This window comes from Argiope bruennichi, chromosome 3, assembly GCF_947563725.1.
Source record: "Argiope bruennichi chromosome 3, qqArgBrue1.1, whole genome shotgun sequence".
In the NCBI taxonomy this organism is placed as follows: domain Eukaryota; kingdom Metazoa; phylum Arthropoda; class Arachnida; order Araneae; family Araneidae; genus Argiope; species Argiope bruennichi.
Genome location: NC_079153.1, coordinates 121906513 through 121921492, shown reverse-complemented (window position 1 = coordinate 121921492; position 14980 = coordinate 121906513). Strand labels below are relative to the sequence as shown.

Below are 14980 nucleotides of genomic sequence, written 5' to 3'. Positions count from 1 at the left end.
ATTATGAATATCAAATAAAAAATGAATGAAATAAATTGTGCAGGAATGATAGTCATTAAAACATATTTGCTAATTCAATGAAGTATATTTTTGACCATATTTATATTAATAATAAAGATAAATGACTGTGGATATGAGTCTGGAATGCATTGCCTGTGTTGGCAATGCATTCCAGACTTACAACTACCAAATTTTGCTCATATATAACTTAGAAATAATATACCTTGGATATGTACACCTGGTAGCATTTTTTTGAAATTTCAACTATAATTTGAATTGATTAAACATTGAATCTTAGAGTTTTTCTGCGATAAATACCAAAAAATATTTATGCAGAAAAATAAATTTTACACCGTCTCAAGTTTTTAAAATTGTCTTTTTAAAAATAAAAATTTAATAGTCTTGCAAATTTATTTCTGAAGTTTGCAATCTTTTAAAAATATTTTTCTCTAATTTGCAACAATAGATTGCATTCTTACTCAATATCCAAACAATTTCCATTGTTTCATCTATTTAATCATATAATTGTCTTCAATTTTTGAATGCTAAAGAAGAAGAACTCTGTAAGAATTAAAAAACTCTCTTTTTGCATGCTTTTAAAAACATTTTGGATACTTTACCTTTATATTCATATCGTATTAAGCTTTAGACACATATGTATATATTCTACTAGTTTTCCTATTTCACATTTATTCCATTATAAGAATTCTTATATAAGGCAAAATATATTTTTTTCTACAGACAAGGAGAGAATAGGTTTCTGAAGTTAATATTGAATGTTAGGGTCACATTGAAACGAATGATATATTTGAATAACAGCAGTAAGCAAGTAAAGAACAGGTTAATTATACTAATTCACTGCAATAATTTATTCATGCCGTTTGTTTTGGAATTAATATTGTTTAAATGATCGGAATTCCTTCAATTTGAAGTCAATCAAATATATATAATTTCATCTTTACAACTAACAGTCAATAGTCGTTTGCCCTTTCTTTTTTACAAGGAATGCATGGTGCTGCTGTAACGAAAGCACTAGGAATTTTACATAATACATCTGAATATGCCAATTTCCTCATTCTTACGCGACAGCAGCGCCAATACTTCTCCTATCGGCAACTTTTGGCACCAATTTCTTTTCTGCTGAATTCATTTTTTCATGTCTTTCACAGTCTGCATATGAAATGTGGTTTTATTGCTTTCATTCGTTTTAACTGCAGATGTCACCAAAATAGGAACGTTATTTTATGGCCACCCTGTATATAAGCCTTATAACTATATAATTATATAGAAAGAGTAAGATTCATAACTATGTGCAATTTTTTAAACATGATCCATATTTTTGCGAGATTTTAGTGATATTATTGTTTGCAGATTTTTCTCCGCAGATACATAAAGATGGCCGATATAGAATAGAAAAATACTGAAAAAATAGCTTTGAAAGACAATGAAAATAAAATAAATAGAATCTGAAACTAAAAAGTTATGGTTAGTATTTATGCAATAATTTACGAAAAATTGCAACCCATATTGAAAAGAAAATTTATAGAAAAGAAATATATTTTAAATCTTTAAGATTCTAACATTTCCTTATTAAATTTTTTGAGGGAATCGTTATATTTCTATGAATTTAATAAATATTGTCTGCAAATTTTGATCTGTAGATTTAGGTTATATAAAAATAATATAAAAAATTATAGTTAACATTTCAACGTTAACTAAAGTGGAATTCCTAACTAGATAAGGAAAACGAGTTAAATTTTATGGTGGCGAAACAAATTTTAGTTCTTTAATCTCAAAATTCTAACATTTTCTAATTGCGGAAATGTTTTAAGGAAAAAATATTGAACAATTTCTGCTTTGTATTAAACACAAATGTCTGCAGTTAGCCTAGAAATATGTCGAGTTTAATATTGAAATTTTCTAAGAAAAATTTCTATATATTAAAGAGGAAAGAAAAGAACAGATTAATAAAAAGGTAAATTGTAAAACAGCAAGACTTTGCTGAATTTTTTTGAAAGCAACTTGAAGCAAGTAATCTGTGAATTAAAGTAATCCACATATCTTTTCAGCCAGAAGAAAAAGACCAGTTAATTAAAGTTCTTTGTAACAGATGCGACTGATTAATTCTTTCTCATTAGTCGGTGCATAATTTCTTCCGTTAGATTAAATAGAAAATGAAAACGTACACTCATATTTTTGGTATGCTATTTTTTTATTCTCAAAAAATTTGCTTCGCAATTATTTTATTTTCAAAAGAATTTTTGGAGAAACGATATTTTAGAAATTAGTGAAAACTTTATATTACTTGAATACAAAAGAATGCTAAATGATTTTTTAAAAAATCATTGTACATTCATTTAAATCATCATTGATTTTTATGTAGGATTGTTTTGTTTGAATTAAACAAATGTAAGCAAATGCAAGGGACTACAAGATTTTTTTTAAAAAAAAATCAACTATATTTTAATTATTTTTCTCTAATCTTGTGATTATCTCAATCCATTATTTTTTGAAAAAAATTATTTATATTTTAATTATTTTTATCTTTGCTGTATATATATAGTAAAATGCTTTAAAATAATAGGGATTTTAAACCTATCCTAGATTTGAAAAAATGGAATTGGCAAGGCATACAAAGAAATGATGTTGTTTGGTAGCACTTTTTTACCAAATATAATTGCTATATAGTTATAAAATCGTAAACAAATTTCAGCCAACATCTTATTTTGTGTATTATTTTTCTGGTCATTTAAAAAAAAATTTACTATTTAAAATTATGAATGCTTACTGGAGAGCCTCATGTTTAATTATAATGTATAAATTTAATTAGTGTATAAATTAGTGTATTAATCAGTGTATAAATTTAATTATTAGTTTAAAATCATTTATTTGTTGTGAAACCTAATTTAACAAACACCTGCAAAACAAAATGTAAAAAAATGACTTACTTAACGAGGGATGTTTCACAGAATAAATGGTGAAGAGATATCGACGTCATGTGTTAAATTGGGTTGTGTCAGTTTGTGTTGAGCGTTGTTCAAAGAGAATCCATACATTTACATATAATAAGTAAAAAGTATTATCAAAAACAACTACAAAAGTCTGAGCAAATGCCTGTGGAAGCTTAATTGATGAGAGTTTATTTCTGGCTAAGATTATGGGGTTGGAAGTAAATAGCAATGACAACGAACAGGCTGAAGAACAGATCCAGAAGAGCGTATGGAGTTGCATTCTTTGTGATAGCAGAAACCTGCGGATATTTGGTAAGGAGATGAAGAAATAATAGACACAATAGAACAGCAAGCTTCCAAAAAAATAAAAGAAGATATAGAAAGCATGGGAATTTATTGCATCTTAAGTTGAAAAGCATTATCTTGATATGGAAGTAGCTATGCGCCCTAGAAATTCCTTTAATGCTATTGCTATGCCAAATTTTTAAGCGTAGAAATTTTAGAACATTTTTGAAGCGTAGAATTAGAATGCATTTGATGTCACTAGATTTTTAAAAAATCTGAAATTTGTTTCAATCACTTCATAAGCTTTCGCAACAGGGTCACCAGCCAGTAAAAGTTTTGTTACAATTCCCTGCACATACGCATGTTTGAACAAATGCTTTTATTTGAATTTAATACTCACGTGCCTTTTTCTTTTTAATGGAATCTAGCTTCAGTTTTCTTGTCGCATCATCTGCATGAAAATTTTCTTTTCGCTATCTTTTCACAGATCTATTTAAATCTCAGAAGGAAAGAAGAATCAAGATATCAGTGAATGGCCTGGAAAAGAAAAACAAATATTATTTTTTAAGTTAAAAAAAAGGCATGTGGATTTTTCTTCATTTTTCAATAACATGAACAGAGTATTTTAAACATAGAAGGAAATTTCGTCAGTTTTTTTTTTTTTTTTTTTTTTTTTTTTTTTGTCGTTGTTGTTTGCGTTTCTCTATTCAGTGAAATGCTGCTGTGGTATCGTCATGATACAAATTAGATGGGAATTTTAAGAATGGAAATGTGCTTATCAAAGCACAAGTTTCTTTCTGAAATTTTAATTAAATAAAAATTAAGTGCATGCCTCTTTGATAAATATAGACTCACATTATAGGCGTGTTTTTTAACTATAAAAATGTTTATTAAAGAAACAGGAATATAAAAAAAAATCTCTAGATATTAATATGAATTCTTTCAGAAAGTTAAACACCAAGGATTCTATATGCTTTAGAACATAATATTGCACTGTTAGTTCTTTCTACGTAAGATTGTTCAATAATTTGATTGAATTTACTCATATATCAACAACATTTGCTTGCAATTAATTTTAGAGGCGTTTCCGATACACTTGATAAAAATAAAATTAAAAATAAAAGTTAAGAAAAAATCGTGTTTTGATGTTTCCTAAGTGGCTGGTGTATTTTGTCTTGGGAGATAGTATTTTGGCAATCCATGCATTTAATGAGGACTTACTCTATTTAATATTTCCTTACTATTTATACTTCCTTAATAAGTCCTTCAATCCAATGGGCGAAAGTTTTCTTCACTCAAAACGTACATCTAATCTTATGAGACATATGAGCTATACTAAAGTAATGTGGCCCGTGAAAACACTGCGAATTGCAGATACTTTTAAATAAAGAAACTGTGGAGGAATTGGAACTCTTTATCATTATTTAAAGGAATGTATAGATGTATAGAAATTTTAAAAAAATCAAAAAGTTGAAAATAATGATTAAAGTACAGTACTGATGGCTCCAGAAAAACTAAAAATACTGAAAAACGTGATATTAAAATTTGGCAGTTTTTCACTAAATAGTTTTTTGACTTTCTTTTGTTGTGGCACGAGAATTTGGAGAAATATAAAGAATTTTGAGGATACTTTCTTAAAGTGGTGGCCTGCTCCTCGTTTAACAGTATGATAGGTGTACGAGAAGAAGAGGAAGAAGGTCAAAGATGGACTCCTTTGTGGATGGTGACCAATTGAAGAAGATATCAGTTCGGTGAATGGGCCGGTGTTATGGACGGGGTTTGATAAAAACAGCAGTCGAACACAAGAAATCCTGCCGATACTGCTTCGTTCAGGGGTGGCGGGGTGGTTGACTGCACAAAAGAAGAAGAGGTCCCAAACAAAGAGAATCTCCAAGTATTGATATCATGAAGTTGAAGAATAAAATTACTTGATTACTTAGCGAAAGAATGGAGTAAAAGTCTTGATTCACTGACTGATTTAACGAAACACAAATTTAAAATTATTTTTGAAGCGCCAATAAATGGAAGGCTATCATTTTTATCATTGACTAAGATACCATTTTTGAAATATTTGGGATCGTTTCAGATTTTTTAAAAACAGATTTGAATAGATTTTTTTTTATTGGCATAATCTATGACAATTTTACAAAAAAAACATTCTTTTTTTAAGAAATTCTTTCTTTTTCATTTCAAAAACATTATTTTTTTTAAAGAGATTCTTTTCTTTTCATTTCAAAAACTTTCTTTTTCTTTTCTTTTCTTAATGAGAAAAACATTTTTTTACGAGAAACAAACAAACAAACAAAGCGGTAGAAAATTTTATTGTATAGGTTCTTGTAGGCTTAGTTAATAAATATTAGAAAGCCATAGACTTTTTTTTTATTTCATAACTCTAAGTAGGAATATATTTGCATACCTCAAAAAATTATAGAAAATGGAGTAAATTGAACATGCATTATAAATAGAATTTAAATACTTCATACTTTATTAATTTAGTTTGTCTATTTATCTTCTTAACATTCTTTTTTCGATCATTCTCTTTTTTTATAATTCTACTTTTTATATTAAAAAAGAAATATTTAATTAGACTGTAATATCTGAGGAAAAAAAACTTTATGTATTGCAATTTAATTATACATAAAAGTGTTAAAAATATATTTATCCGAAAACAATGCTCTTTTGCAATTATAACTAAAACAATGGAAGGATAAATAAAAAGAATATCTTGCCTTTTTTAATCCTTCTTTATTCATCAATTTTTATTTTTTTTTACGTACCAGTTAATATAGAATATCAGTATTGATATCTACTAAACTAACTGAGAAGGAATGAATCAGAACTTTTTTTATTAGATTTTGCTTTCTAAATATCATTCATTTTTTTCCTCCAAATATTTTTTATTTTTATTTTTTCTGAAAAAACAATCTATTTCTCATTGTGTTTTTATACGGTAATGTAGTTGTATATTCTACTGGCACATGCAGTTTTCTGTCATTTTTTCTGTCACTTTTGTTCATGTTAATAATGCAAAAAAAGTTATTTCAAATAATATTTCAGTGTGAAATTAATATGAATAAATTGATGATTTTTTCGCATTAAAAGATATATGAAAAAAACTTTGTTTTTTTTCCTAACTTCAATTATTAAATTTTATTAAGAAAGTTAGTTATTCGTAATTGAATCATTCACTATTTTTTTTGTAAACAATATTGAATATTATCTGTTTGTTGAAGAAAATTTATTAATTCATAACCAAAAATAAAAACGATACGGTCTTTAACCTTTTGCCGTCCGTAACACGTCTAGTGCGTTCAAATGAAAATTCTACAGGGCGACCGTAATGCGCTTCAAGCGTTCTTCTGTATTTTTAAAGTTTTAACCGCTTAAAAGGCTTTGTAAATGTTTACATGTTTGAGTTTATTTTTTTTTTTGTTATAATGAGGCCAAAAACTGAGGAAAATTACGATATTTTCATATAGATTTCTAATCAAACTATAGGAGTGGTCTTCATGAAATTTTCTCGCATGCTTTCTAATAAATGTATTTGTTTATTTATGTTACTGGCTTAACTACAATTTATAATTACATGACATTCGCCGACAATAGTGAGAAAGGGGCAATTAGCGTGTGATCATAAACGATTTTTCTTACGATTAATACATACTTAAGTACATTACCAAAGTAATGTACTAACTAATATCCAGTAACCGAATGTGTATTTGGATGCCTTTTCTTCGACTGAAATAAATTTGAAATTTGATACAGAAGCGCAATTATAATTTTGAAATAACATACTAAATTTCATATATTTATCATTGCGTTATTTTAATTTTCTCATTTACATGCTTGTGAAAGTACAGTACTAACAGATGGGCAATTCCTTAGCAAATTTGCTTCCAAATTTAGATAACTCTAACTTTTAAATGTTAAATCTGTGTACCAAATTTTATCCATTTAGCTCTCTCCATTTTGTAGTTATCAGGTTAATTAATAACCAATTATCCGGACAGAATTGAGATTTCAAAATTTGATAAACACCTATAAATTTGGTATAAAGATCACATAAGAAATTTCATCGTTGTGCTTCTGAGAAATCGTAATCTCAGACAGACAGACATAATTGCAAAAATATGTTCATCGGATTCAGGGAGATCTAAAGTAAGTATAAGAAGTAAAAGAAGTATTAAAAACTAAGAAACAGTTCTTAGAAAAGAAGGAGAAGCAAATGGAAGCATGATACACATAAAACTTTTTGATGTCTGAAATTTTTTAGCATTTTTCTTATTGTCAGTATAAATGTTTTTTGAGTAAATATTTAACATCTCTTACAGACTCTTTGTTACGTGTGCTCTAATACATTTCTTCTGTGCCCCAATCAGTAGGATTTTCATTCATACTTTATATAATGTCGTTTATTTTACATTTTGACATTTATAATCGACTCATTAAATATGAATAAGGAAAGAGAGCAAATAGTTTACAGACACTTAGCTGTTTAGTTTATAATAAAAAAAAACTTAATATTCAGAAAATTTGTTGTTAATTATGTACTTGTCATAGAAATGTCCGCTGACTAAGTCAACGCTTTTAAGCCGAGTTTTATACAGCAGCTTCAGAGGGTAAAGGCTCCTGAGCACCCGAGGGCAGAAGTCTGACTTCTAGTTCATACGCAGATGTCACTCACACACTATTTTGTACAACCCCTATTTACAGAGAGGCCCTTTCAAAGACCCCACAGATAGAACAAACACTCAAACACAGATCGCCCAGATCACATGGAAGACGTGCTACACCTAGGCCAGGACACCGGCATGTTCTGGAATTCATAGTTTTAATGCCGTTCATAGTTCTATATTATATTTAATCTATTTGTAAGAACTCTGAGAAAAATTAATATATTCAATACTTGAACTCAAAATATATTCATGATAAAAAGAAAATATAAATACCCATTTCTTTATAATATTCATTTTATAAACATTTCAGAATAAGTTTTAAATGACTCACAATTGTTTCGATCAATTATTATTTATTTGAAATCGACAATTAGTATTTTTCACTTTTGTCTTGATTTTAATATATTTTAAATTATATCTGCTTTGTACAAAACTTATCGAATATTTTTGAATAATTCATTTTTTGTTAAATTCAGATCTATAAGTAATTCCTAGAAAAATGTCAATTTTTTTTAAACATAAATTGTTTGTTGTTGTGATAAAAAAAATCCTATTGTTCTCTTTCTTCTTGTTAGAATTAGAACTAGCTTTTTTTTTCTTTTTTTCTTTCTTTCTTTTTTTTCATTTTTCTTTTTCAGAAATAACAGAAAAGAAAACTCATAGTTGAATATTTAATCAAGAGATGTGTAAGATTAAAAAAATTCTCAGGAAATATTCATAATATCTTCTTTTAAAGAATTTTAAAGGAGGGAATCTTCCGATTTCTAACAAAATAAGGAACGGATTTAACAAACTTTTTTATGAAGTTTCAAATGAGCAACAGACATATTTTATCTACATTTTTAGTCCTTAAGAATCTCCAAAAGGAAACGTAAAAAAATTAAATATGCGTATAAGAAATGAATTTGCTTTTGAAAGTTATGTCCATGTTTGAAAGTTATTTTATGTATATTTTTAAATAACTAAAGAAAAGAAAAAAATGGCGTTGTTCAATGGAAACGTTATTATTAGAAACATCGGAAAATAAGGGGGTTCATGGTTTTTTTTAAAGTGATATTCGAGTATTGTTATCTAAATTCTGAATTTGCAATATTCCTATTGTTCTACCGTCAGAGTTTTTTTTACTGACTGTCGCTGCATAGAATAATTGCATATTTTCTATCTGAAATTTTCTTGATGCTTTTTACTATGTTTACTATTATTACACTATTTTACTATAGCAACAAATGTCACAAATAATATTTTAAAATCCATCTCACAAAATAAAAAAAAATAAAAAAAAATTAATGACCATACATGGGGACTCTTAAGATTTTATGTACATTTATTATAAAATTACGACATTTTTGCTGGAATAATAAATGAATTTCATTCGCAATCTATCTTTTGAGATAACCTGTATAAAGGAGAATTGTTTTTCACGTTTCAATAAGAAATTTTGTCTGTACAATGCAAAAACCTTTTAGAACTTTCCATAAATTTAGAGGATAAATACATATTTTTAGAAAATTTTATATAAGCACCCAATTTTTTAGAGTGATAGATTTTTTTAAATTTTCTTTTTAGGAATTTTATTATTGTTGCATAAAAATGTATTATTTTTCTTTTTATTCATTATCTATAGACATAAATTACTGTTTCCTTTAGTATAAAGTTTTCGAAAACTATCCCTTTCTGTTCCAGTTACTGTGCACCGCTTGCTAGGATATTTGTTTCCCCGGTTGCAGTCGCTCATAATCAGAATTTGCATGAGGGTGAAACATGAGAGTAGACCAGATTCCGAAACAGGCCTCCTACATTCCGAACCATCCCATTAATAATGCCACCTACACTTGACTTTCCTAGCACAGGGACGTTTGGAATGCGCGACGAATATTTCTGGTTCATTTTGTCAAAAGCTTTAAGATTGATATCGAAAATAAAGCTTTACGTGGAGGCATGACATAGGGATTTTTCCTAAAATTGTGCTCCCAATAAAAAAATCCTATAAAAGTGAATATTTTAGTAAAATATGCAAGGAATGAGTGAGATTAACATTTTGGTTTCCGCATTCGGAAGCAAAAGTTACAAATTTAATATTTTAAGGTATCAGATGTTTTTTGTGATGAAAGTTTTGAAAGATGCTAAAATATATTAAATTTTTGCATAAAATGGATTGAAAAAATATACTAGTTAAAAGATAAAAGTGTTTTGATAAAACAAAGAAGAATAAAGGAGAAATACTTTTAGGTTCAGAAATATATCAAAGGATTTATTCAAAATCTTGAAGGTAACTTTAAATATATCTTAACAAGCTCCTGAACTTAGAAATAAGCTTTACTCCCTGTCTAAATATCCCTGTCCGTTCGACTGATAAACAACTTGAATATTAGTTTTTTTAAACATTATAAAATATTAAAACAACAGAAAAATCTATTTAATGAGCATATTCTGTAATTTTGAAACTTGCAAAATATTGAAAAATTATTATAATAAAATTAAACAAAAAATATATATTGGAGTTTTGTATTTTTAGTAAGAAAAATTCTTTAAAGATAAAATTTTGGAAAATAGCATTTAGGAATGTGAAATAGCATTAATATGTAAATTAGGTGAATATAAAAATATCAATGTAAATTCGCAAAAAGAAAACAGAGAAACAAAATTCTCTGCTTATAAAAAACAAGACATAAATTAAGAATATTGAATTAAAAATTATTCGATGTATCGCAGAAAATCAATCATTCATCTAATCGCCTTCGTTAAATGAAATTACGTTTACTTTTGATGATTTTAATGGTTATCAATGTATTGATTTGTGATCATGAAAATGAAAATTATTATACTTGTAATTAAAAGCAAATATTTTAAGAAAAAAATATTTTTATGTGGTGTATAGAAAAAATTAGCGCAGTATTCTCTCTCTCTCTCTCTCTCTCTATATATATATATATATATATATATATATATATATAATTTTATAACAGATATAAAATTTTATACCATTTTCATTGTCTAATTCGAACCCCATCTTTCTAAAATGGTGTTTGTTTCTCTCTTTCTGAGCTCTATAATTGCACTTGAGCAACTTATTTCCATTTTATAAAAATTCTGCTCGTACATAAAATTATCTAAGCAAAACCTCATATATATTACTCAATATGTATGATTTTTGAGATTAAACGACAGAAGATTGTGCTCAATTGAGAAATTGGATTATGCATTATGCATTTAAAAAATATATAAAACACTTATATGATGTATTCTTTCAATTAACTGATAAAAATGTAAAATATTGCCATGATTTAAAATCTAAATTCATCCATTTCTTTATATAGTTAGACTAAATCTCATATGTTACAATTTTATTATCATAAAATTATTATTATTAGACATATAAAATGTCATGTTACACAATAATCACAAATCATGAACAGCTATATTGATAAAATTTTATTCAAAGTTTTTTCATCTAAATCGTAGATTCGTATCAAATTTTGAACTAAGTCCCTCAAGGAATTAATCGTCATCGCTTGTTGATCTATACATTCACATCCATATAATCATGACAACTCAACTATGAAGAGTAGTTTCCCCAAAACTTTCTCGAATACTCTGTAATAAATATACTTGTGTATTATTAATTACATGCTCTGGGCATACAATATGAAAGTGCCAGTTAGTGTAAGATGTTTGGCGATTAATCGTTGGGATGGGATTAAAATTAAAATCTGATATTAATTAGAATTATAATAACGAAATCGCATATCAGATACTTTTGATTTTAGTCGTTGTATTTATAAGTTATTATATTAACTTTCATACGAAAGTATACAGATTTACATACGGGCAACCCTTTGACAGGTATCTGCATTTTATAAATTAAATATGTGCCTCAAATTTCATTCATTTAGTTAGCTTTTAGATGAAACTGTATTAAATTATATTTAGATTGGCACACAAACAGATTTCTCCTGAACTGATTTTGTTCAAAACATGATAGGAATCTACAAATTTAACATAACGACCCTATTTCCTTCGTCTTTCTCTCAACGTTTATGAATAATCGTGCTCACGGACAGATGGACAGAGAGACATAATTCTAAAAAAAATATGAGGTCATAAACGTGGAGATTCTTCAAAAACTCGAATTGAAATTTTTGCCGATCACAATAGTTTTTCGATACATCGTATAGGAGAAAGGAAAAATTAGTACGACTTGGACAAATTAAATTTAATAGCTTATCTTATTATTAAAATTAAAGTTCTGTGACAAATTTTAGATTCAATCCGTCCAAACAATAGCTTCCAAAATGCGTTTTCGACTTTCTTTATTACATAACTAATTAACGTTTTCCTTTATTGTATATGCGTGATTATGAAGATAAAGAAATGAGCACTCGTCCTATTCACGGCAAGTCCACAATTTCATGCTGGTTATAATAATTCTATTAAATAGCACGTGAGAAAAATCTAGGAAAGACCACTCTTGATAATTTTAATTAAATTCTACATCTGCTGTGAACCATAAATGCAGAATTTAATCGGAGCCATAAAAAAGAAAACACAATTTCATATTTCTTCTTGTAAAGTGATACTTCATCAGTGAACATAAAATATTTTCTGAAATCAAATTTAAAATTTTGCATCATACTCCCGGTTGTTTTTAACAATTATTTAAATCCCATGTACTACCAAAAATACAACCATTTTTAATTACATACGAAGTAACTAAACACTTTGAGTATCATTCCAATGAAAATTTATATATTAAAATTCAGAGAAGCAAATGTCTGAACACTTGAATTAAAATGTAAATATTTTGAAAATTATTTGAAGTGTTCGTATTTCATTTAATACTTTGCATTTAAAAATACAGAACTAATAAAAAAAATCAACAATATGCTTCCCTTCTTTCTTTTTTTAAAGTGAGCGTTGTTGAAACGTCAAGAAGTTTTATAATAATTCATATTTCACAGAGGCGAAAGAGAAATATTTGAAGCTAAAAACTTTTCTCTGGTTTTCTTCCCTTTTCTGACATACATCTCGAGGTAAAATTAACATATTATTGGAACCTTCGTTATTTTTTCTGAGAGCATTTTTTTTTGTTTACTTATTTAGTTGAAAATATTTTTGCGTATATTTTTGAAGTGTTTTTGACAGCACTCCAGAAGGGTTTCGACTTCGGATAAATTAAACGTCCATACGAGGAAACTCCAGTTTTATATTTTAGTCGCAATTTTTTAAATATTTTTCACAGAAAAGGGCATATTTTCTAAAGCGATGCGAAGTAATTGCAAAAAAGTATAAAGCCGTTATGTTTTTTCCGTCTTATTTTGTAAAAAAGAAGGTTTCTTTTTCAAGCACATTTGTAAAGTATTCTAATAAAAGAGACGGATGAGACAAGAAAAAACACACACTTTGTTTAACTAAAAATAATCCCATCTCATAAAGAGCCCTTGCAAAGGTTTTCTACTTTTCTTTCTTGAATAGTTACAGAATATGGCTTCAAATTTAAAGTTCATCAATCTAGCTTGCATTTTTAATTATGTTGTTCACAATTTACAAACAGAAGAAAACAGAAAGAATTCCATTCAATGGATTTCGTCCAGAGTTTAATATATATGTACAATTTTTATGTAATAATCATATACCAAATGTCATCGTTTCTGACCCTTTGCGTTTTAAAGTTATGGTGTATACATAAATATAATTTCAAAAAATATTGTTTTCAAATGTGATGGATTACTAAGAATTTCTGAAATATATTTTTCGTCACATACCATTATTACCCACTTATTCATACGATACGCGATTTACTTTCGGATTATATGAAAATCATATTTTCTCTTTAAACATGAATTTTACAAGAGAAATAAGAATGTACTATAAACTATTTACATAAAAAGAACATTAGACGCAAGAACTGTACAAACTAATGAGCATCTCAGTGCAATTTTAAAATTTAAACTCTAATTAATATAAAAATAATCGAAATTTTTTGCGTTTTGCTTCAACAGCTTCAGAAAACATAATTGCACAAAATTGATAATAACATATTTTTAAAATTTAAAAAGCATTTTCTGTTCAATAATATCAATTTTGTTGTATTTTACTTTTTCTAAATTTTTATAAATTAAAAAAAAACTTATAATTTTCAATAAGAGATTTCAATATTACAGTCAGATTTAAACCGTTCCCGGTGGTTTTTATATCTTTCTTAATGTGATTTTCTTCCATTATTGAAAGCAAAGAAAGAAGTATTATATATACAATTTTCATCATGGATTATAAAAAATATTATATTATCAAATATTATGCTATATTAATGATAGTTTTAATCACACTATGATGTCATGGAAGGGTTCATGTGCACAATGAATAGAGGGATACAAGGCTATTGAAATACCACCTGTGAATAACTTCACAGTCTGTAACAATTTGATGCTTAAAAATGCTTCGTTGTGGAAATCATAAACGTAAAAGCCATGCATAAAAGATATTGTTTATATTAAACACAATCAATGTTCCAACAAATCAGCTGGTGTCTAATGTCGTCAAAAGTGTATAGTAAATAATGACATATAGGTAATCGGTTTGAACTGACAAAAATGAATGAAAATGTTTGAATATTTGAACTGACACATTTTTTGGTATTTATTTCTCCAAAAGAAAAGAAGATCGTACCACGTTTGAGACTCCTAAAATATTTATCGGAATGTGACTCGCATTCTTCTTTAAGCCTAAATATTAAATCATCAAATTATCGTGAATTTGTTTTCATAAAACTCTTTGACTGGTAAAAGGTATGATGCTAACGATGTAGGCAGCTTGCTCTTGGTTCAGAGTTTTTAAAGTTTTTTTTTTTTGTTTTGTTCATAAGAATAAGAAGCCTTGAAAAAAGCATATAATAAAGTGGTAGAAAAGTTGGAAATTGTTAGAAAACAAAATAAAATTATATTCTTGATTAAATTTCACTTCTTGTTTTTTTTTAAAGATTAATATTACTAGGAAAAAAAATTTTCATTTTTGAATCAATCATTATTTAACTTATTTAATATTAGTCACATCAGGTAGTAGTTGGTTAAG

At 27.1% G+C, this 14980-nt stretch overlaps 1 protein-coding gene across 1 annotated transcript in view; it reads right to left on the bottom strand.

The window, feature by feature from the left end:
• The window catches only part of LOC129963254 (orexin receptor type 2-like), a 182528-nt gene that overhangs the window by 57795 nt on the left and 109753 nt on the right, over positions 1–14980 (bottom strand). Inside the window, exon 3 of the mRNA XM_056077491.1 lies at positions 3637–3773. The gene's annotated coding sequence lies outside the window, so the exon portion shown is untranslated. The remainder of the gene's footprint in view (positions 1–3636; positions 3774–14980) is intronic.